This window comes from Akebia trifoliata, chromosome 4 (assembly GCF_017979445.1).
Source record: "Akebia trifoliata isolate Shusen 1 chromosome 4, ASM1797944v1, whole genome shotgun sequence".
Lineage (NCBI taxonomy): Eukaryota > Viridiplantae > Streptophyta > Magnoliopsida > Ranunculales > Lardizabalaceae > Akebia > Akebia trifoliata.
In genome coordinates, this window is record NC_141378.1 from 20,965,386 (window position 1) to 20,990,010 (window position 24,625).

Below are 24,625 nucleotides of genomic sequence, written 5' to 3' on the forward strand. Positions count from 1 at the left end.
AATAAAGCCCCAAATTAGTCAATTATGTCATGGGCATGAATTATTATCAAGTCAATTACATATGAGTATGAATATTATCCAATCGACCATAAATATTAGCATGGATATTATCAAATAGGTTAAATCGTCATAAACACAAATGAATACCAAAAGTAAACTCGGATTTTACTATAAACTCAGAAAAAAATCAAGTTTTTCATGTAAAAAAGATTTAACCCAATGGCGACCCAAATGTGAATTAAGAGAGTAGCATTGTCAATTTATGGATAATAAAAAAAAGCTTTGCCATGTAGCATACAACATGACTTGATAAAAATAAAGATCACATGATCGATTAAAAGATAAATAGAAGAAAGCTTATTCAACTCAATCGATTCTCAAAAGCTATTCATATGCGGTTAAACTAACATTAATCAAAGGTAACCAATCCCGCATAAAAGTTATGGGAGGATACCAAACCAATCAAAAAAATATATAATTCCTTAGAATAAAAAAGAGAGAAAGGAAAAAGATAAAAAACAATCCAACGAATTTTGCTTTAACAAAATATAAGAGGGGAAGAGAAGAATGAAAAGATGAGATAAGAAAGAGAACAAGAACACAAAGAATGTTGGGTTATGTCTTCTATTCTTGTATATGGAGATTGGCGTGGATTCAAACCGGATCTTTCGCCCCCGGGCAAAATATTCGGCCCATTTGATTTGGTTTTGGATCCGACCCGTTTTACCTCTTTGTAACCCTAAGCATATAAAGGGTAAGAGATGAGACCCAAAAGGGTGTGAGACATAACGAGAGATAGAAAAAGATTGTAACTACGTTCTTCTTTGGTTAATATAGTGAAATTGTCGTTTTCACCCGTGGACGTAGGTCGATGCTTTGACCGAACCACGTATATCTTATGTCGTGTGAGATTTTTGTGTTCTTATTTGATTTATACTTCGGATCATAGGATTTTTTCTAACAAACTGGTATCAGAGCTATGGCTGCGGAATATGATGTCTAGAAATTTGATGGAAGGAACAATTTTAATCTATGGCGGGTTCGGATGAAAGCTTTGTTTGTTCAGCAAGGTTTATCGAAGGCGTTGTTGGAAAGCGATAATTTGCCTGAATCGTTGAAATCAGAACAAAAAGAGGAGATCAAGGAGAAGGCACACAGTGTGATTCTATTGTCTTTTGGGAATGAGGTCCTGCGAGAGGTCGATAATTCAGACAAGGCAGATCTACTATGTACAAAGCTGGAAACTCGGTACATGACAAAATCTCTCACAAATTTGTGATATTTAAAGAAACGGTTTTACACCCTACGTATGCGAGAAGGTACTTCTATCCTTGATTATCTTGATGAATATAATAGTATTCTTATAGATTTAAAAAATATTGGTGTTAAAATTGATGAAGAAGATCAGGCCATACTTTTGGTTTGTTCTCTACCATCCTTATATGAAAATTTTGTTGATACCCTAATGTATGAAAAAACTACTATTTCGATTGAGGAGATTAAATCTGTTTTAAATTTTAAGGAATTGAAGAAGAATGTAGATGAAATTACAGAAAGCTCAGGCGAAGGTTTGTTTGTTAAGTGGAGATCAAATCATAAAGGGAGCCATAATGGAAAAGGACGGTTTAGATCAAAATCGAAAATTAGAAAGTTAAAGTGTTTCAATTGTCATCAAGAAGGACACTTTAAAAGAGATTGTACGGAGGGTAAAGGGAAAAGAAAACAAAATTATAATGACCATGATGTTGGCAATGCAGCAGTGGCAGATGGAAATAGTGATAACGGTGATACACTCTCAGTTTCTACCAATTTCTTTGGTGAGGAGTGGATTCTTGATTCAGCGTGCACTATCATATATGTCCCAATAAGGATTGGTTTACAGCCTATCGGCCTTTTGATGAGGGTGAAGTTTTTATTAGAAATAATGATGTTTGTAAAGTAGTGGGGATAGGCACAGTTTGAGTGAAGATGTTTGATGGTATTGTGAGAACATTATTAGATGTTATGCATGTTCCAGATTTGAAGAAAAATTTGATTTCCTTAGGTATGCTAGACTCAAATGGCTATTGTTACAAGGTAGGAGATGGAATAATTCGAGTTTTTAATGGTGCTCTTGTGCTAATGAAAGGGCTGAAAAAGAATGGATTGTATGCATTGCAAGGACAAACAATTACAGGTACGGCGTCGGTATCAACAGCAGATTTAGACACCAAAAAATTGTGGCATATGCGCCTTGGGCATATGAATGAGAAAGAGATGACAGTATTGAGCAAATAAGGTTTGCTTGATGGAAAGGAAATTGAAAAATTGGATTTTTGTGAGCATTGTGTTTTTGGGAAGCAGTGCAGAGTAAAGTTCAGTACAGGTATTCACAGAACCAAGGATACTGTGGATTATATCCATTCTGATTTATGTGGTCCATCTCCGGTTGCATTACATGGTGGAGGTAGATACATGTTGACGTTCATAGATGATTTTTCGAGGAAAGTCTAGATATTTATTTTGAAAAGCAAAGATGAAGTTTTTGTCAAATTCAAGGAATGGAAAACATTGATAGAAAAACAAACTAGAAAACAGATCAAGAGATTGAGGACTGATAATGGTTTGAAATTTTTCTTTGGAGAGTTCGATGAGTTCTATAAGAATGAGGGTATTGTGTGGCATTACACAGTACAGAAGACACCACAATAGAATGGGGTTACAGAACGAATGAACAGGACTTTATTGGAAATGACGCGATGCATGCAATCAAATTCTAGTTTGCCAAAGCAGTTTTCGACTGAAGCTGTTAACACAACTTGTTATCTGGTGAACAGGTCTCCTAACAATGCTATTGAGTTCAAAATTCCAGAGGAGGTGTGGTCGGGGTCTCTTGCTACATATTCTGGGTTGAGGATATTTGGGTGTCCAGCATATGCTCACGTAAACGATGGTAAGCTTGAACCGAGGGCAAAAAAATGCATTTTTCTTGGATATCAGGCTGGAGTGATAGGGAAAAGTTTCTTATCAGTAGGGTGTAGACACCCAGATTTGCACGAACCTGTTAGGAAAATCCAAATTTCCTCGAATTGATTTTGACTTAGACTTAAACTTCTCAATGGACCCACATTGCCACTTGGCATCATATTCATGCATACATGCATACTATTTGCATCTCATATCATGCCCATGCCTTGTCCCTAATCTACTTTAAACCTATGTCCATCACCCATATCCTAAGCCCAAATCCAAGTCCATGTCTTAACCCAAACCCAAGTCCATATCCAAACCCAACACCAAGTCCATACCCAAATCTAACACCAAGTCCCTCCTAAGCCCAAACCCAAGTCCATATCCTAACTCAAACCCAAGCCCAACACCAAGCCCATTCCAAGTCCATTCTCTCCCCCTTCACAAGATGACACATGTTGATACCTCATAAGCCTCCAACACCCAATGCATCATCTAATTGGAGAGTCAACCTTTCCTTGTTAAAACTCAAGAATGCCCTTCTCAAAAAGTCTAGTCAAACAAAAAGATTATTTGATCTTTGGTAATAATCCATAAAGGTGAGAGAACTTTCCATTATGCCCTTAAAAGGTGGGAATCTTCAAGTACATACATGGGAGGCTCCCATTGGTCCATTTCAAAAATATACTTCCATCCTTGCTTTATTTATTATTTACAAATGAACCAAGATCTACTTTTCACCTACCACTTCACCTTTACACATGTCATTCTCCTATTCACCCTCCCAAATGTGCTTTTGTTTTTCCATTGGTCCATTTCAAAACTACACTTCCACCATTGCTTTATGAGTTATTTACAAATAAACCAAGATCTACTTTTTACCTACCATTCCACCTTTACACATGTCACTCCCCCATTCATCCTCATAAAAGTACTTTTGTTCTCTCACCTCTATTTACCAAAAAACCAAGGATCAAATCATGCTTTTAGGATTTCTTCAAAAATGTCATCTTTACCATCATACAAATGGAAAATAAAAAAAGAAACAACCTAAATCTCATGTCCATTTTTTTTATTTTTAGGGTTCGATCACTTTATCCCCAAAAGTTCTCCAAAAACTCTATAAATACCCTCATTTTCTAAGAACAACTCATGCTCTCAAGCCCCTATCTCTCAACCTAAAACTCTACCAAAATCTCTACTCATCTCTCATCTCTCAACTTCCAACCCTCAACTCTCTCAATTCTCAACTACATTCTTCAACTCTCAAGTTCATTACTCAAGCTCAAGTTATTTCAAGACTTCCAAAAGGGACAAGGAGGGATAGTAGTTAGTTATTTATTTTCTTTTATTTTTGCATCTTCTTCTTCTATCCCTCTTTTTTTTTTTTAATTTTTAGAAGCCTTTAGGATGTAATGGAGAACCCTCCTTCATCCCGAGTAGATTGAACCTCAACTTTGGGCATGAAATGCTTGAGGCGGTTTGGTCGAAAGGATGGAGGTTGAAGCCCTTCTTTAACCCATCCTCATATCATGCATCATAATGTACACTATGCACACACATCACACATGTTGGCTATGATGAAGAAATGTATAACTCTCTTGATGGGGTTAAAACACTAAGTTTCTAGCTAAACATGCATGCATTAAGGTTATGGATCTAAGGGTATTCCATCCATGGAATTTCTCTAAAATCCTAAACCAACATCTCAACTCATGCAAAACTGTGTTGACTCCATAGAATGTCTTCTTCCATAAGATATTTCTTATGTCAACACCAACATCAAATCCTCTTCTAAAGAGGTACATACACACTATGTGCACCCACCCACTTCATGCATCTCATGCATTCTAATTGTTATTTTAATCTTTTCCAAAAAAATGGCCAAATCTAAAGGTAACCACCTTAGGTGGAGAGAATGGTGTGCTTAACATCTTCCCCATTCTCTAACCGAATCCCCTTACTTAGATTTTAGGTAGACCATACCTTTTCCATGATTGAGAGTCACTACAATGCCATAAAAAAAATGGTTTTCGAAAGAATCGATTCGGGTGCCCATTCACACCCATTTACAAAAAGAATGGTGGCAACTCCAAACAACGTAGCATCGATGTTCAAAAGTTGAACATTCTCATGTCTACAACTTGGCGACTCCACTGGGGAGTTTGCGGGTTCAAACCATAACCATTTGGCCATTTTTACAAAAAAAAAAAGAACAAATTTCAATATGTGTTTCTAACATCGTTGTTGTTTGTGTTTTGTTTGATATTTTATCTTCTTATTCTTGGGGAATGGTTGTAATATGTTCTTTAATATTTTGTGGGTTGAATGCTTGTAAAAGGGGGTTGATACTTGTTTTAAAATGCACTTGTGCACTTACGCTTGCATAGCCAATTACACAAACCTCCTCTACCTATAAAAGTTTAAACCCGGATGCTTAGTAGTTTCACGACTCGAGATCGCTTATTTCGGGTACGGGGACGAACACATCCAACCCAATCACCAACCTAAGACATGTGTACTTCGGTATGCATTGAGGTTTGAAGAATGGGTAACCGTGAAGCCACCTATAGCCGCATGCATTCAATACGATTAGAGGTTTAGGACACAATTTTGGAAAAATGAGTTATCAACCCTCTCATTATTGTAATTTTTCCAATCCAAGGAGATGACTTTGTATTATTTTTTTAGCCCACGAAGGCAAGTTGTATAGGTTTTAGGCTTATTTTTATTTATTTTATTTCTTTACATGTCCCCCTAGGTAAAGGGGGAAATCTTTGCTTATGCTTTGAATCATAAAAAAAAAAAAAAAAAAAAAATTCGGCAAAAATTAAGGTTCTGGTCCGTTTTTAAAGAGCGGACTAGTACAAAAGTACTTCGGTCCGTTCATTAAAAACGGACCTCAAAAATTTTTTTTGTTTTTGCTTATTTCATCAATGACATCAATCTTGACAACTTTTCTCTTGGACTTTATTTTTATTTTGAGTTTTAAGGCTTGAAAATGATTAAATACATCGTTTTTATCGTTAAACTTAGGGCCTACCACTCGTAGTTTGTGTTTGATCCAAACGGAGCTCGCTTACACTCTACCAATCGAAATTGATTTCAACCCAACATGGCCCACTATCAACCTCACCCATGTCCATATTCAAATGGATCCACAACCCATATCCACTCTCAAAATGGGTCCACGACCCATATTCGTGTCCAAACAGGTCCACGACCCACACCATCTCCAAATGGGTCCACAACCCATATCCACTTCAAATTGGGTCCACGACCCCTATCCACTTCTAGATGGGTCCACGACTCATACCATATCCAAATTGGTCTATGACCCATATCTACTTCTAATTGGGTCAACGACCCATATCCATATCTAATTGGGTCCACGACCCATATCCATATCAAATTGGGTCCACGACCCATATCATGCCAATTGGGTCCACGACCCACATCCATATCCAACTGGGTCCACGACCCATATCCTTCTAATTGGGTCCACGACCCACATCCATATCCAATTGGGTCCACGACCCATGTCCATATCCAATTGCCACGATCCACATCATTCCAATTGGGTCCACGACCCATGTCCATATCCAAATGGGTCCATGACCCATATCCACTTCCAATTGGGTCAACGACCCATATCCATATCCAACTGGGTCCACGACCCACATCCATATCCAACTGGGTCCACAACCCATATCCTTCTAATTGGGTCCACGACCCATGTCCATATCCAAATGAGGCAACGACCCATATCCGTATCCAATCGGGTCCATGACCCATACCCACCTCAAAATGGGTCTACAACCCTTATCTACTTCTAACTGGGTCTATGACTCTTATCCATGACCTATACCCACTTTCAGATGGGTCCATGGCCCACGTATATTTCGAGTCAGGGCCACAACTCATACCTAACTCAAATAAGAGCTATCAGTTAATCTACCTTTTACAAAATGCATTTTTAGCTCCGTGCTGACAACCTTCGGCTCCGCGTCGATAAACCTCTGGCTCCGTGCCGATGAACCTCCAGCTCCGTGCTGATGAACCTTCGGCTCTGTGCTGATAAACCTCCGGCTCCGTGCCGATGAACCTCCAGCTCCGTGCCGACGAACCCTCGGCTCCGTGCCGATAAACCACCAGCTCCATGCTGACAACCTTCGGCTCTGCGCCGATAAACCTCCAGCTCTGTGCTGATGAACCTTTGACTCCGTGCCGATAAACCTCCAGCTCCGTGCTGACAACCTCCAGCTCCTTGCTGATGAACCTTCGGCTCCGTGCTGACAAACCTCCGGCTCCGTGCTGATGAACCTTCAGCTCCGTGCCTATAAACCTCTGGCTCCGTGCTGACAAACCTCCGGCTCCGTGCTAATGAACCTTCGGCTCCGTGCCGATAAACCTCCGGCTCCGTGCTGATAAACCTCCGGCTCCGTGCCGATGAACCTCCAGCTCCGTGCTGATAAACCTTCGACTCCGCGCCGATAAACCTCCAGTTCTGTGCTGATGAACTTTCAGCTCCGCGCCGATAAACCTCCAGCTCCGTGCTGACAACCTCCAGCTCCTTGCTGATGAACCTTCGGCTCCGTGCTGACAACCTTCAGTGCCTTGCTGATGAACCTTCGACTCCGTACTGACAACCGTCAGCTCCGTGCCGATAAACCTCCGGCTCCGTGCCAATGAACCTCCAGCTCCGTGCTGACAAACCTCCGGCTCCGTGCTGATGAACCTTCGGCTCAGTGCCGATAAACCCCCAGCTCCGTGCTGACAACCTTCGGCTCCGTGCTGATAAACCTCCGGCTCTATGCCGATGAACCTCCAGCTCCGTGCTGACAAACCTTCAATCTGTGCCGATGAACCCCTGGCTCCGTGCCGACAAACCCCAGCCCCGTGCTGACAAACTTTAGGCCCCGTGCCGACGAACCCTCAGCTCCGTGCCGATGAACCCCTGGCTCCGTGCCGATGAACTTCCAACTCCATGCTGACAAACCTCTGGCTCGGTGCTGATGAACCTTATGCTCCGTGCTGACAACCGTCGGTCCGTGCCGATAAACCTCCGGCTCCGTGCCGATGAAGAGAAATCACTGTTCCCCTTTCAAATCGATTAGGGATCTGTCATAATTCCACCTACCCTACAAATTCCTACGCCCGGATTTGACGACAGTCACCCGGAAGTGATGGTTATATCTGAACCATCAAGGGAGTCACTCTCCCAACTTATCCGCCCTACAGAAGAAGGGCAAGTTTTCAAGAATTGGGAGGAATACCCAATCACTTACGAGGCTGCCATGGGGTCTAGAATCCCTACGGCCTCAAAAAAAAAACGTCATTAACAAAATCTCATCTGCCCGAGGACCATAATGAGCGCTCGTCCTCGGAGCAAGACTGTTTTGGGGGCTCACCTTCATTGCTAATGAATTTGCATGATTTTTCTTTATCTTGTTTCAGGAATACAGATAGTCCACAAAATCCAAAAAAATCAAAAAGTTTTCAAAATCCAAAAAAATAAAAAATCTTTCAAAATTCAAAAAAATAAAAAACTCTCCAAAATTAAAAAAAAAATCAAATATTCTCAAAAATTCAAAAAATCAGAAATCTTCAAAATACCCAAGGTTTTCAAAGAATTTACTCAGTTGAATGAGCCTTGTGACAGAACAGAATATGAAAGAGAAGAATACGACTTTGACCTCGAGATCGACTTTGATCTCATGGGGATTGAAGAAGAGTTAGAGGAAGAGGTTGAATATCCTCCAAAAGAAATCAAAGAACTCGTAGAACGTCACGAGAAGGGTGTTCAGCCAAATATAGAGGATACAAACTCAGTGAACCTAGGCACCGAAGATGACCCACGAATCATTAAAATCGGAGCCTTATTAACAATTGAGTAGAAAGAGGAGATGACAAAGTTCTTACAACAGTACCAAGATGTATTCGCATGGTCCTACCAAGACATGCCTGGTTTAGACACAGATCTAGTCGTTCACAAGTTACCAATCAAAGTGGGAAGCAAGCCAGTCAAGCAGAAGTTACGAAGGTTGAAACCAGAGTGGACACTAAAGGTCAAGGATGAAGTAATGAAGCAGTTCCAAGCAGGGTTTCTCGCAGTATCCACCTACCCTGAGTGGCTCACTAACGTCGTTCCTGTACCGAAGAAAGATGGAAAGGTACGTATGTGCGTGGATTATCGTGATTTGAACAGAGCCAGTCCTAAATATGACTTTCCACTACCACACATAGACACTTTGGTCGATAATACAGCGGGGCACGACATGTTCTCCTTCATGGATGGCTTCTCGGGTTACAATCAGATAAAAATGGCGGAAGAAGATCAAGGGAAGACTGCATTCATTACACCTTGGGGTACCTTCCATTATAAGGTTATGCCATTCGGTCTCAAGAACGCTGGGGCAACCTACCAACGAGCCATGACGGCCTTATTTCATGACATGATCCACAAAGAGATAGAAGTATACGTGGACGACATGATAGCTAAATCAAATCTCGACGAGGATCATCTGGTAAACTTGAAGAAACTGTTCGATCGACTAAGGAAGTACAGTTTAAGACTTAATCCGGCAAAGTGTGTATTTGGGGCTACGTCAGGGAAGCTATTAGGGTTTATTGTCAGCAGGAGAGGCATCGAAGTCGATCCAGCTAAAACGAAGTACATCATAAATATGGAGCCACCCAAATCAGAGAAAGAGATCAGGGGATTCCTAGGGAGAATTCAGTACATTAGTCGATTCATCGCACAACTAACTCCGATATGCGAGCCAGTATTCAAACTACTGAAGAAGAATGAGCCAAAAGAATGGAATGAAGACTGTCAGGAAGCTTTCGACAAGATTAAGAGATATCTGCTTAATCCACCAGTCTTAGTTCCACCTACACCAGGTCGACCTCTACTGATGTATCTTTCGGTGCAAGAAAACTCCATGGGCTGTGTACTAGGACAACATGATAAAACAGGTCGAAAAGAGCGTGCCATCTATTATCTTAGCAAGAAGTTCACAAGTTACGAGGCAAACTGTTCAACCCTCGAAAAGACGTGTTGTGCCCTCGTTTGGGCATCACAACGACTACGCCACTACTTGCTTAGCTATTCGACTATGCTCATTGCTCGAATGGATCCTTTGAAGTACCTTTTCGAGAAGCCGGCGCTAACAGGACGCACTGCAAAATGGCAGCTACTATTATCTGAGTTCGACATCTCCTATGTCACTCAAAAAGTCATTAAAGGACAAGCTATCGCTGACCACTTAGCGGAGCACCCTTTACCTGACTATGAGCCGCTAAAGACAAAATTTCCTGATGAAGCCATCTTATTTGCTGAAGCCGAGAGTGACGATGAAGAATCTAGTTGGAAAATGTACTTCGATGGAGCAGTAAACCAAAAGGGAAACGGAATTGGGACAGTCTTGGTTAAGTCAGACGGAACGCATATCCCTATTGCGGTTAGACTAAGGTTTCAATGTTCGAACAACGAAGTCGAGTACGAAGCATGTTATATGGGGTTGAAAGCAGCGATCGACCTCGGAAGGAGTGGATGAAATAGATGTATTTGGAGACTCAAGTCTGGTAGTCTACCAGACAACGGGAGAATGGAAGACCCGAGAACAGAGACTGGTTTCGTATCACGAGTATCTCGAAGATCTAAGTTCAAACTTCACCCGAATCTCCTTTACTTATATGTCGAGGGCTAAGAACCAGTTTGCAGATGCACTGGCTACTCTGGCCTCAATGATCAGCATCTCTAAAGACACCATAGTCGACCCTCATGAGATTGGTATTCAAGATGAGCCAGCATATTGCTTGCCGGTGGAGATCGAAGAACCTGAAGAAAAACCATGGTATGCAGACATCAAGGCATTCTTAGAGGACCGAAAGACTATTCAGAGATTGGCAGGACAGTTCTTCTTGAGTAGCGGAGTCTTGTACAAAAAATCGCATCACGAGGTCCTCCTCAGGTGTGTAACACAGACAGAAGCTCAACGCTTAATCGAGACCGTGCATGGAGGAGTCTGTGGACCTCACATGAATGGACATATGCTCGCAAAGAAGATTATGAGAATGGATTACTACTGGATGACTATGGAGAGTGATGGATATCAACATGTTCGAAAATGTCACTTGTGTCAAATCTATGCCAACAAGATCAACGCACCACCGTCAGAATTGCACAATATGACTTCTCCCTGGCCCTTCTCACTCTGGGGCATGGATGTCATCGGACAGATCAATCCTCAAGCTTCCAATGGGCATCGCTTCATCTTAGTCGCCATAGACTACTTTACGAAATGGGTAGAAGCAGCATCTTACGCCAATGTCACGAGAAGCAATGTCTTGAAATTTGTGAAGAACAACATCATATGTCGGTATGGCCTCCCAAGCGGGATAGTAACAGATAACACCAAAAATCTCAAGAACAAAGACATGTCTAAGATGTGCAAGGATTTTCAGATCACCCACCACAACTCAGTCATTTACAGACCAAAGATGAATAGAGCAGTTGAAGCCGCCAACAAAAACATCAAGAAGATCATTGAGAAAATGGCCGTTACTTACAAAGATTGGCACGAAATGTTACCATTTGCTCTACATGCTTATCGAACATCAATCTGAACTTCGACTGGGGCAACGCCTTATTCACTAGTCTATGGAATGGAAGCAGTCTTGCCCGTTGAGGTTGAGATTCCCTCCCTCCGAATCTTAAAAGAAGTTGAATTGGATGAGGCAGAATGGGTCCAAGCTCGATTCGATCAGTTGAACTTAATAGAGGAGAAACGACTTTCAGCAATCTGTCATGGGCAAACTTATCAACGGAGAATAGCACGAGCTTATAACAAAAAGGTTCGACCTAGAGAGTTCTCGCCAGGAGATCTTGTTTTAAAGAAGATTTTGCCAATACAAGAAGATGACAGAGGAAAGTTACGTCCGAATTACGATGGGCCATTCGTCGTCCAAAAGGTACTGTCTGGAGGGGCGCTAATCCTTACAGAGATGGATGGGGAAGTCTTTCCACAACCGATCAACGCTGATACCGTAAAAAAATATTACGCTTAAAGTCGTTCCTTGAAATGATGAGAGGCCATCTTTCTACTACCTGAACAATTATCTACCTTTAGTTAACCCTTTTTGAGCCATCACATTCATTTCTTAACCTAGGACCGGGGCAAGTCACACCACAAAAAAAAAAAAAAAACATCATCAAAAGTCAAATAAAAATACCAAAGTATACTCCTGGCCCGCATGAGGATAAACTGTGAACGGCTAAAAATACAAAAAAATCAAAAAGTCAAAAACCTTGAATGTCTGATCTTAAGCTCGACCCAAATCTCTTACCTAAACAAGTTCGTGTGACAATGAGAGGAGACATAGATCATATTTTCGAAACAAAAACAGACAAATCCCATGTCCAATCTACCCATCAATAAATCCAGACTCAGCCTTTCTTACATCCTTTTCACAACCCTAGCCTAAGCCTATGTTTCGTCCTATTTAAAGTCCTTTTAGATCAAGGAATGGCTCAAGGTAACTCGATCACGGTGGAAGCATGTCATGAAAAACATCGTCAGGGTATAATTGATTTTGCTACTTAAGTCAAATTTCAAGCTACCAAAGTCGTTGGAAGACCCGAGAGGGGAGACCAGATCGAATATTTGAAAAAAAAGAGCGACTCGAAGTGTAGAGTCATTAATCTTGAAGCTCAACTTGAGTCACCGTACCATGAAAATCGTCGGAGGAATTCGAGAGGGGAGTCCAGATTTGTTACTCAAGAAAGAGCGCCACTAGAAGAGTAGAGTATTCAATCTCGTAGCTCAACTTGAGTCACCAAGCCATGAGGGGCACAGAGAAATCAAGGAGGTATTCAAAGTGAAAATCTATAAAGTAAGCATAGACTGAAAGGGCATGGTGAAAACCCATCAGGGCACTGTGAGTAAAAAAATCAGGCTATGGCAAGATCAAAACCACTGGCACGATGAAAACCCAAAAAGGGCGTCGATGAGCAAAAATGTGGAAATCGGGTCTGGTGAAAACCGTAATTGGCGCCAGGGGCAAAAATGAAAAAAACAAAAAAAAAAAAAACAAAAAAAACAAAAAAACAACTCCTGACCCGCAAGAGTATAAACTGTGAACGGTAAAAATCTCGAAGTCTTCATGGTTCCAACTGATACAACTCAGTCAAAATTTTCAATCTCGGGGATGACTTTAAAGAAGTTAAGGATTAGCTGACACTTGTATCCTCGACATTTGGCAAAGGCACCATGATCGTTAACTTTCAGAGTTTTCAAACACAGTCTGTCACAGATTACTCGACAAAGGTAATCTTTTAAAACCTAAAACAAAAAAAAAATGCATCATCAAAATTATTATTTTTGGCCTATGACGAAGAATCTAGGACTTTTCTTAAAATCAAGTGTTTTCGAAAGCAGTAGATATATCTGAGGTCACTATGTAAAAAATATATTTCATTCATTTCAAATAGTACTACATCATTCTCATGAAAAACAGGGTACAAGAAGGAATAGCGGGCAAAGAGTCACTCAAGCATTTCCCTGGAAAGTGTAGTAGGCATCAAGTCATCCTTTAAGGCTTCGATCTGAGCAGCTTGGTCAACGATGATTCTCTCCATATCTGAAGCATGACAACATACCAAATACTCAAATATCATACAATCATGAAAGTCTCTCTCAAGGACGGTCACGTTACGCTAAGCTCTCTCAAGATGATCCTATAACTTCCATGAAGGAAAAACTAAGTTCGAAATTCAAAACCAACGACGAAAAAAAGGAAAAAATATCTCAAAATTGCATTGCATGGTTTAAAACGTCGATCATTTAAAAAAAAAACATAAAAAATCAATCCAAGATCTCAAACGAGCTTCGTGCCACGAGGTCAAGGATTTCAAAAGGGCTAACCCTGTCAGACCCCATGCTTGGGTAGCCACAATCCTTCAAAATTTCAATCCATCCGACGTTTTTAATCATCATACAATAAATTACTTCGGATTCGTGCAAATAAAGGGTCTAATTTATTCTTTGCAGTTCTTTGCAAGTAACTCCTGCAAAGAGGGGCAGCTGTAGACACCCCAATTTGCACGAACCTGTTAGGAAAATCTAAATTTCCTCGAATTGATTTTGAGTTAGACTTAAACTTCTCAATGGACCCACATTGCCACTTGGCATCATATTCATGCATACATGCATACTATTTGCATCTCATATCATGCCCATGCCTTGTCCCTAATCTACTTTAAACCTATGTTCATCACCCATATCCTAAGTCCAAACCCAAGTCCATGTCCTAACCCAAACCCAAGTCCATATCCAAACCCAACACCAAGTCCATACCCAAATCTAACACCAAGTCCCTCCTAAGCCCAAACCCAAGTCCATATCCTAACTCAAACCCAAGCCCAACACCAAGCCCATTCCAAGTCCATTCTCTCACCCCTTCACAAGATGACACATGTTGATACCTCATAAGCCTCCAACACCCAATGCATCATCTAATTGGAGAGTCAACCTTTCCTTTGTGAAAACTTAAGAATGCCCTTCTCAAAAAGTCTAGTCAAATCAAAAAGATTATTTGATCTTTGGTAATAATCCATAAAGGTGAGAGAACTTCCCATTATGCCCTTAAAAGGTGGGAATCTTCAAGTACATACATGGAGTTCTCCCATTGGTCCATTTCAAAAATATACTTCCATCCTTGCTTTATTTATTATTTACAAATGAACCAAGATCTACTTTTCACCTACCACTTCACCTTTACACATGTCATTCTCCTATTCACCCTCCCAAATGTGCTTTTGTTTTTCCATTGGTCCATTTCAAAACTACACTTCCACCATTGCTTTATGAGTTATTTACAAATAAACCAAGATCTACTTTTTACCTACCATTCCACCTTTACACATGTCACTCCCCCATTCATCCTCCTAAAAGTACTTTTGTTCTCTCACCTCTATTTACCAAAAAACCAAGGATCAAATTATGCTTTTAGGGTTTCTTCACAAATGTCATCTTTACCCTCATACAAATGGAAAATAAAAAAAGAAACAACATAAATCTCATGTCCATTTTCTTTATTTTTAGGGTTGGATCACTTTATCCCCAAAAGTTCTCCAAAAACTCTATAAATACCCTCATTTTCTAAGAACAACTCATGCTCTCAAGCCCCTATCTCTCAACCTAAAACTCTACCAAAATCTCTACTCATCTCTCATCTCTCAACTTCCAACCTTCAACTCTCTCAACTCTCAACTACATTCTTCAACTCTCAAGTTCATTACTCAAGCTCAAGTTATTTCAAGACTTCCAAAAGGGACAATGAGGGATAGTAGTTAGTTATTTATTTTCTTTTATTTTTGCATCTTCTTCTTCTATCCCTCTCCTTTTTTTTATTTTTAGAAGCCTTTAGGATGTAATGGAGAACCCTCCTTCATCCCGAGTAGATTGAACCTCAACCTTGGGCATGAAATGCTTGAGGCGGTTTGGTCGAAAGGATGGAGGTTGAAGTCCTTCTTTAACCCATCCTCATATCATGCATCATAATGTACACTATGCACACACATCACACATGTTGGCTATGATGAAGAAATGTATAACTCTCTTGATGGGGTTAAAACACTAAGTTTCTAGCTAAACATGCATGCATTAAGGTTATGGATCTAAGGGTATTCCATCCATGGAATTTCTCTAAAATCCTAAACCAACATCTCAACTCATGCAAAACTGTGTTGACTCCATAGAATGTCTTCTTCCATAAGATATTTCTTATGTCAACACCAACATCAAATCCTTTTCTAAAGAGGTACACAACCACTATGTGCACCCACCCACTTCATGCATCTCATGCATTCTAATTGTTATTTTAATCTTTTCCAAAAAAATGGCCAAATCTAAAGGTAACACCTTAGGTGGAGAGAATGGGGTGCTTAACACCTTCCCCATTCTCTAACCGAATCCCCTTACTTAGATTTTAGGTAGACCATACCCTTTTCCATGATTGAGAGTCACTACAATGCCATAAAAAAAATAGTTTTCGAAAGAATCGATTCGGGTGCCCATTCACACCCATTTACAAAAAAGAATGGAGGCGACTCCAAACAACGTAGCATCGAGGTTCAAAAGTTGAACATTCTCATGTCTACAACTTGGCGACTCCACTGGGGAGTTTGCGGGTTCAAACCATGACCATTTGGCCATTTTTACAAAAAAAAAAGAACAAATTTCAATATGTGTTTCTAACATCGTTGTTGTTTGTGTTTTGTTTGATATTTTATCTTCTTATTCTTGGGGAATGGTTGTAATTATGTTCTTTAATATTTTGTGGGTTGAATGCTTGTAAAAGGGGTTGTTGAATGCTTGTAAAAGGGGGTTGATACTTGTTTTTAAAATGCACTTGTGCACTTACGCTTGCATAGCCCATTACACAAACCTCCTCTACCTATAAAAGTTTAAACCCGGATGCTTAGTAGTTTCACGACTCGAGATCGCTTATTTCGGGTACGGGGACGAACACATCCAACCCAATCACCAACTTAAGACATGTGTACTTCGGTATGCATTGAGGTTTGAAGAATGGGTAACCGTGAAGCCACCTATAGCCGCATGCATTCAATACGATTAGAGGTTTAGGACACAATTTGGAAAAATAAGTTATCAACCCTCTCATTATTGTAATTTTTCCAATCCAAGGAGATGACTTTGTATTATTGTTTTAGCCCACGAAGGCAAGTTGTATAGGTTTTAGGCTTGTTTTTATTTATTTTATTTCTTTACATGTCCCCCTAGGTAAAGGGGGAAATCTTTACTTATGCTTTGCATCATAAAAAAAAAAAAAAATTTCGGCAAAAATTAAGGTTCTGGTCCGTTTTTAAAGAGCGGACTAGTACAAAAGTACTTCGGTCCGTTCATTAAAAACGGACCCAAAAAAAAAAAAAATTTTTTTTGCTCATTTCATCCATGACATCAATCTTGACGACTTTTCTCTTAGACTTTATTTTTATTTTGAGTTTTAAGGCTTGAAAATGATTAAATACATCGTTTTTATCGTTAAACTTAGGGCCTACCACTCGTAGTTTGGTTTGATCCAAACGGAGCTCGCTTACACTCTACCAATCGAAATTGATTTCAACCCAACATGGCCCACTATCAACCTCACCCATGTCCATATTCAAATGGATCCACAACCCATATCCACTCTCAAAATGGGTCAACGACCCATATTCGTGTCCAAACGGGTCTACGACCCACACCATCTCCAAATGGGTCCACAACCCATATCCACTTCAAATTGGGTCCACGACCCCTATCCACTTCTAGATGGGTCCACGACTCATACCATATCCAAATTGGTCTATGACCCATATCCACTTCTAATTGGGTCAACGACCCATATCCATATCTAATTGGGTCCACGACCCACATCCATATCAAATTGGATCCACGACCCATATCATTCCAATTGGGTCCACGACCCACATCCATATCCAACTGGGTCCACGACCCATATCCTTCTAATTGGGTCCACGACCCACATCCATATCCAATTGGGTCCACGACCCATGTCCATATCCAATTGCCACGATCCACATCATTCCAATTGGGTCCACGACCCATGTCCATATCCAAATGGGTCCATGACCCATATCCACTTCCAATTGGGTCAACGACCCATATCCATATCCAACTGGGTCCACAACCCACATCCATATCCAACTGGGTCCACGACCCATATCCTTCTAATTGGGTCCACGACCCATGTCCATATCCAAATGAGGCAACGACCCATATCCGTATCCAATCGGGTCCATGACCCATACCCACCTCAAAATGGGTCCACAACCCTTATCTACTTCTAACTGGGTCTATAACTCTTATCCATGACCTATACCCACTTTCAGATGGGTCCATGGCCCACGTATATTTCGAGTCAGGGCCACAACTCATACCCAACTCAAATCAGAGCTATCAGTTAATCTACCTTTTACAAAATGCATTTTTAGCTCCGTGCTAACAACCTTCGGCTCCACGTCGATAAACCTCTGGCTCCGTGCCGATGAACCTCCAGCTCCGTACTGATGAACCTTCGGCTCCGTTCTGATAAACCTCCGGCTCCGTGCCGATGAACCTCCAGCTCCGTGCCGACGAACCCTCGGCTCCGTGCCGATAAACCACCAACTCCATGCTGACAACCTTCGGCTCTTCGCCGATAAACCTCCAGCTCTGTGCTGATGAACCTTCGGCTCCGTGCCGATAAACCTCCAGCTCCGTGCTGACAACCTCCAGCTCCTTGCTGATGAACCTTCGGCTCCGTGCTGATGAACCTCCGACTCCATGCTGATGAACCTTCGGCTCCGTGCCGATAAACCTCCAGCTCCGTGCTGATAAACCTCCAGCTCCGTGCTGACAAACCTCCGGCTCCGTGCTGATGAACCTTCAGCTCCGTACCTATAAACCTCAGGCTCTGTGCTGACAAACCTCCGGCTCCGTGCTGATGAACCTTCGGCTCCGTGCCGATAAACCTCCGGCTCCGTGCTGATAAACCTCCGGCTCCGTGGCGATGAACCTCCAGCTCTGTGCTGATGAACCTTCGGCTCCGCGCCGATAAACCTCCAGCTCTGTGCTGATGAACCTTCGGCTCCGCGCCGATAAACCTTCAGCTCCGTGCTGACAACCTCCAGCTCCTTGCTGATGAACCTTTGGCTCCGTGCTGACAACCTTCAGCGCCTTGCTGATGAACCTTCGACTCCGTACTGACAACCGTCAGCTCCGTGCTGATAAACCTCCGGCTCCGTGCCAATGAACCTCCAGCTCCGTGCTGACAAACCTCCGGCTCCGTGCTGATGAACCTTCGGCTCAGTGCCGATACCACCCAGTTCCGTGCTGACAACCTTCGACTCCGTGCTGATAAACCTCCGGCTCCGTGCCGATGAACCTCCAGCTCCGTGCTGACAAACCTTCAATCTGTGCCGATGAACCCCTGGCTCCGTGCCGACAAACCCCAGCCCCGTGCTGACAAACTTTAGGCTCTGTGCCGACGAACCCTCAGCTCCGTGCCGATGAACCCCTGGCTCCGTGCTGACAACCTCTGGCTCCGTGCCGATGAACTTCCAACTCCATGCTGACAAACCTCTGGCTCGGTGCTGATGAACCTTATGCTCCGTGCTGACAACCGTCGGTCCGTGCCGATAAACCTCCTGCTCCGTGCCAATTAAGAGAAATCACTGTGTCCCTTTCAAATCGATTGGGGATCTGTCATAATTCCACCTACCCTACAAATTCCTACGCCCGGATTTGACGACAGTCACCCGGAAGTGATGGTTATATCTGAACCATCAAGGGAGTCACTCTCCCAACTTATCCGCCCTACAGAAGAAGGGCAAGTTTTCAAGAATTGGGAGGAATACCCAATCACTTACGAGGCCGCCATGGGGTCCAGAATCCCTACGGCCTCCAAAAAAAAAACGTCATTAACAAAATCTCATCTGCCCGAGGACCATAATGAGCTCTCGTCCTCGGAGCAAGACTGTTTTGGGGGCTCACCTTCGTTGCTAATGAATTTGCATGATTTTTCTTTATCTTGTTTCAGGAATACAGATAGTCCACAAAATCCAAAAAAATCAAAAAGTTTTCAAAATCCAAAAAAATAAAAAATCTTTCAAAATTCAAAAAAATCAAAAACTCTCCAAAATTCAAAAAAATCAAATATTCTCAAAAATTCAAAAAATTCAAAAATCTTCAAAATACCCAGGTTTTCAAAGAATTTACTCAGTTGAATGAGCCTTGTGATAGAACAGAATAATAAAGAGAAGAATACGACTTTGACCTCGAGCTCGACTTTGATCTCATGGGGATTGAAGAAGAGTTAGAGGAAGAGGTTGAATATCCTCCAAAAGAAATCAAAGAACTCATAGAACGTCACGAGAAGGGTGTTCAGCCAAATATAGAGGATACAAACTCAGTGAACCTAGGCACCGAAGATGACCCACGGATCGTTAAAATTGGAGCCTTATTAACAATTGAGCAGAAAGAGGAGATGACAACGTTCTTACAACAGTACCAAGATGTATTCGCATCGAGGTTCAAACAACGTAGCATCGAGGTTCAAAAGTTGAACATTCTCATGTCTACATAGGGATGTGACATTCGATGAGTCTGTCATGTCTAGTGCGAAGGAGGTACTCGATACTGAGAGACCTCGTGGTGTCATTGAACATGTGAAACTAGAGGCTTCTGTTTTGAAAAATAATGATACAGATTATCTAGATTAAGAGGATGAAGAACCACGATAGGATCCTATTATCAGGGATGAGGTTTAGTTACAATAGTACAGGTTGGCTAGAGACATACAAAGAAAGCAGGTTAGGCCACCTCAGAGATTTGCTTATGCAGATTTGGTGGCTTATGCATTTAGTGTGGCAGAAACTATGGATGATGATGAGCCATGTACCTATCAGGAGGCCATCACATGTGAGGAGTTAACATGACGGTGTGTTTCCATGAGTGAGGAGATCGAGTCTCTTCATAAGAACCAAACATGGGAGATTGTTAAGAAGTCAAAGGGTTAGAAGATTGTGGGATGCAAATGGGTCTTCAAAAAAAAGGAAGGAATTTCAAGTGTTGAAGATGCTAGGTTCAAAACAAGATTGGTGGCAAAGGGGTATATGCAACGAGAAGGTGTGGATTTCATCGAGGTTTTCTTGCCTATGGTGAAACATACTTCTATCAAGGTGCTCCTTGCCATGGTTGTCTTATACAATTTAGAGTTTGAACAACTTGATGTAAAGACTATTTTTCTATATGGTGAATTAGAAGAACAGATTTATATGCATCAACCAGAGAGATTCATTATTCAGGGGAAGGAAGATCATGTGTATTTGTTGAAAAAATCTTTATATGGCCTGAAACAATCTCCTAGACAGTGGTATAAGAGGTTTGATACTTTTATGGTAGGAAACAACTATACTAGGAGTAAGTATGACAGTTGTGTTTATCATCGGAGGCTCACAGATGGTTCGTTTATGTACTTACTATTATATGTAGATGACATGTTGATTGTATGTAGAGACACATCTAAGATTAGGATGCTGAAGGCTCAACTCAGTAATGAGTTTGAGATGAAAGACTTAGGGGCTGCAAAGAAGATTTTTGGTATGGAGATTCATAGGGATAGAAGAGCAGGTAGATTATGTGTATCACAAAGGAAATACATTGAGAGGGTGTTGGATCACTTTGGGATAAAAGAGTCTAAATCTGTGAGTACCCCTCTAGAAGCTCACTTTAGACTCTCAGCTTAGATGTCCCCGCAGACAAAGGTGGAGGTGGAACACATGTCTCATGTTCCTTATGCTAATGTTGTTGGCAGTCTTATGTATGCCATGGTTTGTACTAGGTCGGACATTTCACATGCAGTTAATGTAGTTAGCAGATACATGGATAAACCTGGGAAGATCCATTGGCAATCAGTTAAATGGATACTGAGGTACTTAAAGGATACTGTAGGAGTTGGTTTGCTATATGATAGAAGCAGTGACACTTCTGATAGTGTTGTTGGGTATGTCGATTCTGACTATGCTGGTGATTTAGACAGGAGGAGATCTTTGACAGGCTATGTTTTCACTCTTTGCGGTAATACCATCAGTTGGAAGGTAACTTTGCAATCAACAGTCGCATTGTTTTCCATAGAGGTAGAGTATATGGCAGTTACAGATGCAGTGAAAGAGGTAATATGGTTGCAGGGCTTGGTTATTGATTTGGGTTTGGAACAAGATGTTACTACAGTATTTTATGACAGCCAAAGTGCCATACATTTAACTAAAAATCAGATGTATCACGAGAGGACCAAGCATATTGATGTTAGACTACATTTCATTCAAGATGTGGTTGCTCAGGGTGCTATTGTAGTGAAAAAGATTGATACCATGAAGAATCCAGCAGATTTAATGACTAAGGTCATCCCAAGTATCAAGTTTAGGGGCAGCCTGAACTTGATAGGTGTTTGCAGTTCTTGAGGCCCTAATGGGACAAAGCGAAAGTGGTTTCTTTTTGGCAGAATTGAAGCCAAGGTAGAGATTTGTTGGGTTATGTCTTCTATTCTTGTATATAGAGATTGGCATGGATTCAAACGGGATCTTTTGATGATCTATTAACGACCTGCATGACCCGTTTAATTGGTAATGTATTTGGTTTCCCCACCATTATCGAGGGTCCGGGGGCAAAGTCTTAGGCAAAATATTTGGCCCATTTGGTTTGATTTTGGATTCAACCCGTTTAACCTCTTTGTAACCCTAAGCATATAAAGGGTAAGAAATGAAACCCGAAAGGGTATGAGACATAACGAGAGACTAGAAAGAGATTGTAACTGCGTTCTTCTTTGGTTAATATAGTCAAATCGCCGTTTTCACCCGTAGACGTAGGTCGATGCTTTGACCGAACCACGTATATCTTATGTCGTGTGAGATTATTGTATTCTTATTTGATTTATACTTCGGATCATAGGGTTTTTTTTAACAAAGAACAAAGAACCAAAAAAAAAAAAAAACTCACCTTGAGTGGTGAAGTTGTTGTCGCTACGTAATTCCTTCAAACTTGTTTCAAGGAAATCTTGTAAAGGTGATGGGTATGATGGCACGAACTCAAAAAAATGTGAGGTCATTACTGTGAGAAAGAGACAAGCAAGTGATTTGACCATTACTTGGAATATATGCATGAGGGAAATGAAGGAGACGCGTTGCTTGGGGTGTGCGTGAAAGGGAGAAGAAGGGAAGTGTTGTTGTTGGGGGTGTTAAAAAGAGAGGGAAGAAGGCCTTGTGATTCTGGATTCGTGAGTGAAAGAGGATGAGGGAGGGGTGATTTACTGCTGGGTTGAATGGAAAAAAGAAGAGGAAGAGGGTGTTGGCTCGACTAGGCTTAACAGGAACGGAGAAACGAAGAGGAAGGTATTTTGGTTGGGCGAAAAAAGAAGGTGAGAGTGGGTTGTGGATGAAGGTGGGGTTGTCGTATGAAAGTGGTTGAGAGGTAGGAACCTTGTTGCTATTAACATAATTAATGGAGTAGAAAAGAAAAAAATTAAAGAGGAAGGGGATCTAGTTGTGTGATGAAGAAGGTGAGAATGGGTTGTGCGTCGAGCAGAGGAGAGCGAACCAGGTGCATTTCCCCTTCTCCTTCTTCTTCTTCTCCTTTGCTGTCCAGAGAAGAACAGAGAGACTAGTGTGTGAGGGAGGGTTCGAACGTGAGAGTCCCTAAGACGTATTTGAAGGACCCCTTTTATAGTTTTCTTTTCTCTTCTATTTTTTTTTTAGAAACTTCCTTTACCCCAAAACGTGATATTCCCTTTGTTTCTACTTTCACTTTTATTCCTTTTGGCTTACTTTGATCGAACCAAAAAAAGATGATCCCTCTCTACTTTTTGTTTCCAATTTGTTTTCTTTTTTTCTTCTTTCTTTCTATTATTTCTTGGTCGAATTAATGGTAAGGACGTGTGAAGGGGGTGATCCCATGCTTTGCATAGGTTATTCAATTTTGTCAAGGTTTCGGTTATCGACTGATTTAATTAATTTTTTATTGATGGGTTCGATTGGTTGAAAATTTTTTTTTTTATTAATTGGTTCAATTAAAAAGAATTAAAAAAGTTTGGATTTGCCCTTGATTGGTGGTCATTTGTTAATCTTGATTAATTCGATAGATTTCATTTTCGATTTTTTAACTCGTCGACTCACACTTAGTTTTATGGGATCCTAAACATTCGGAGATATACTATTGGCGCCCTAATTTTAATCGTCCATTTCATATTTCAATATTAAGGTGTAATGAGTAAATGTTTCAAAATATTTTCTTGACAGGGATTCATTAGTCAACTTTAAATTTTGCTTTTGACATTAAAATTTGAATTTCATCATTTTCTTGAGATAGATGGGTGAAATTCCAGGTAGTGGAAGTCGTCATTTTATATGGTTGAAAATTGTAATTTCATGTGAATTTTTGTCCTTTTATATAGTTGAAAATTGTCATTTCATGTGAAAATTTTAAATTTTTCTAAGTGGGGGGGGGGGGGGGGGTTCTAGATGTGTTCCAAATCCCAGGGGTATTTTCTTAGCGAAACAATATTCATAAGTATGAATTGATCTTTAAAGGTATTTTGATCATTTTATCAATTTTTGTGAATTTCAACGAGTAACTTCTTATTATCCCAATGTGATTATCTCTAAGTCTTGAGGTCTTATTTTTCTAGTGTTGCGAGGTCTATAGGTTATTAAAGTGTATAGTGAATTTAATTGTACATACTTGTTAAATTGAGTGTAGATTGTAGTGATCATAAGTGTGCGTAATTTCTACGTTGAGCGTACCAAGGAAGGAAAGAAATAATAGTGAAAAATCGAGGGAGTGCCTCTCACAAGTGAAAGCGCCCTCGATCCGCGGGGTGCGCGGATCCGCTTTTGACCCTTGAGGTTTGGGAGTCGCCACCTAGTTATTGTGGTCTAGGAACCAAACTGACTCTAACATAGATAAAAGGAACTAATCTACCATAAAAAAATCTGAAGTCGGGGATCAAGTTACGGGGTTGGAAGGTGTTAGGCACCAACCCCGCCCGGCCAAAGCCGGTCTCTACTAACTTCCCAAGTAAATTACATTGCTAAAACCTAGATAAAAAATAAATA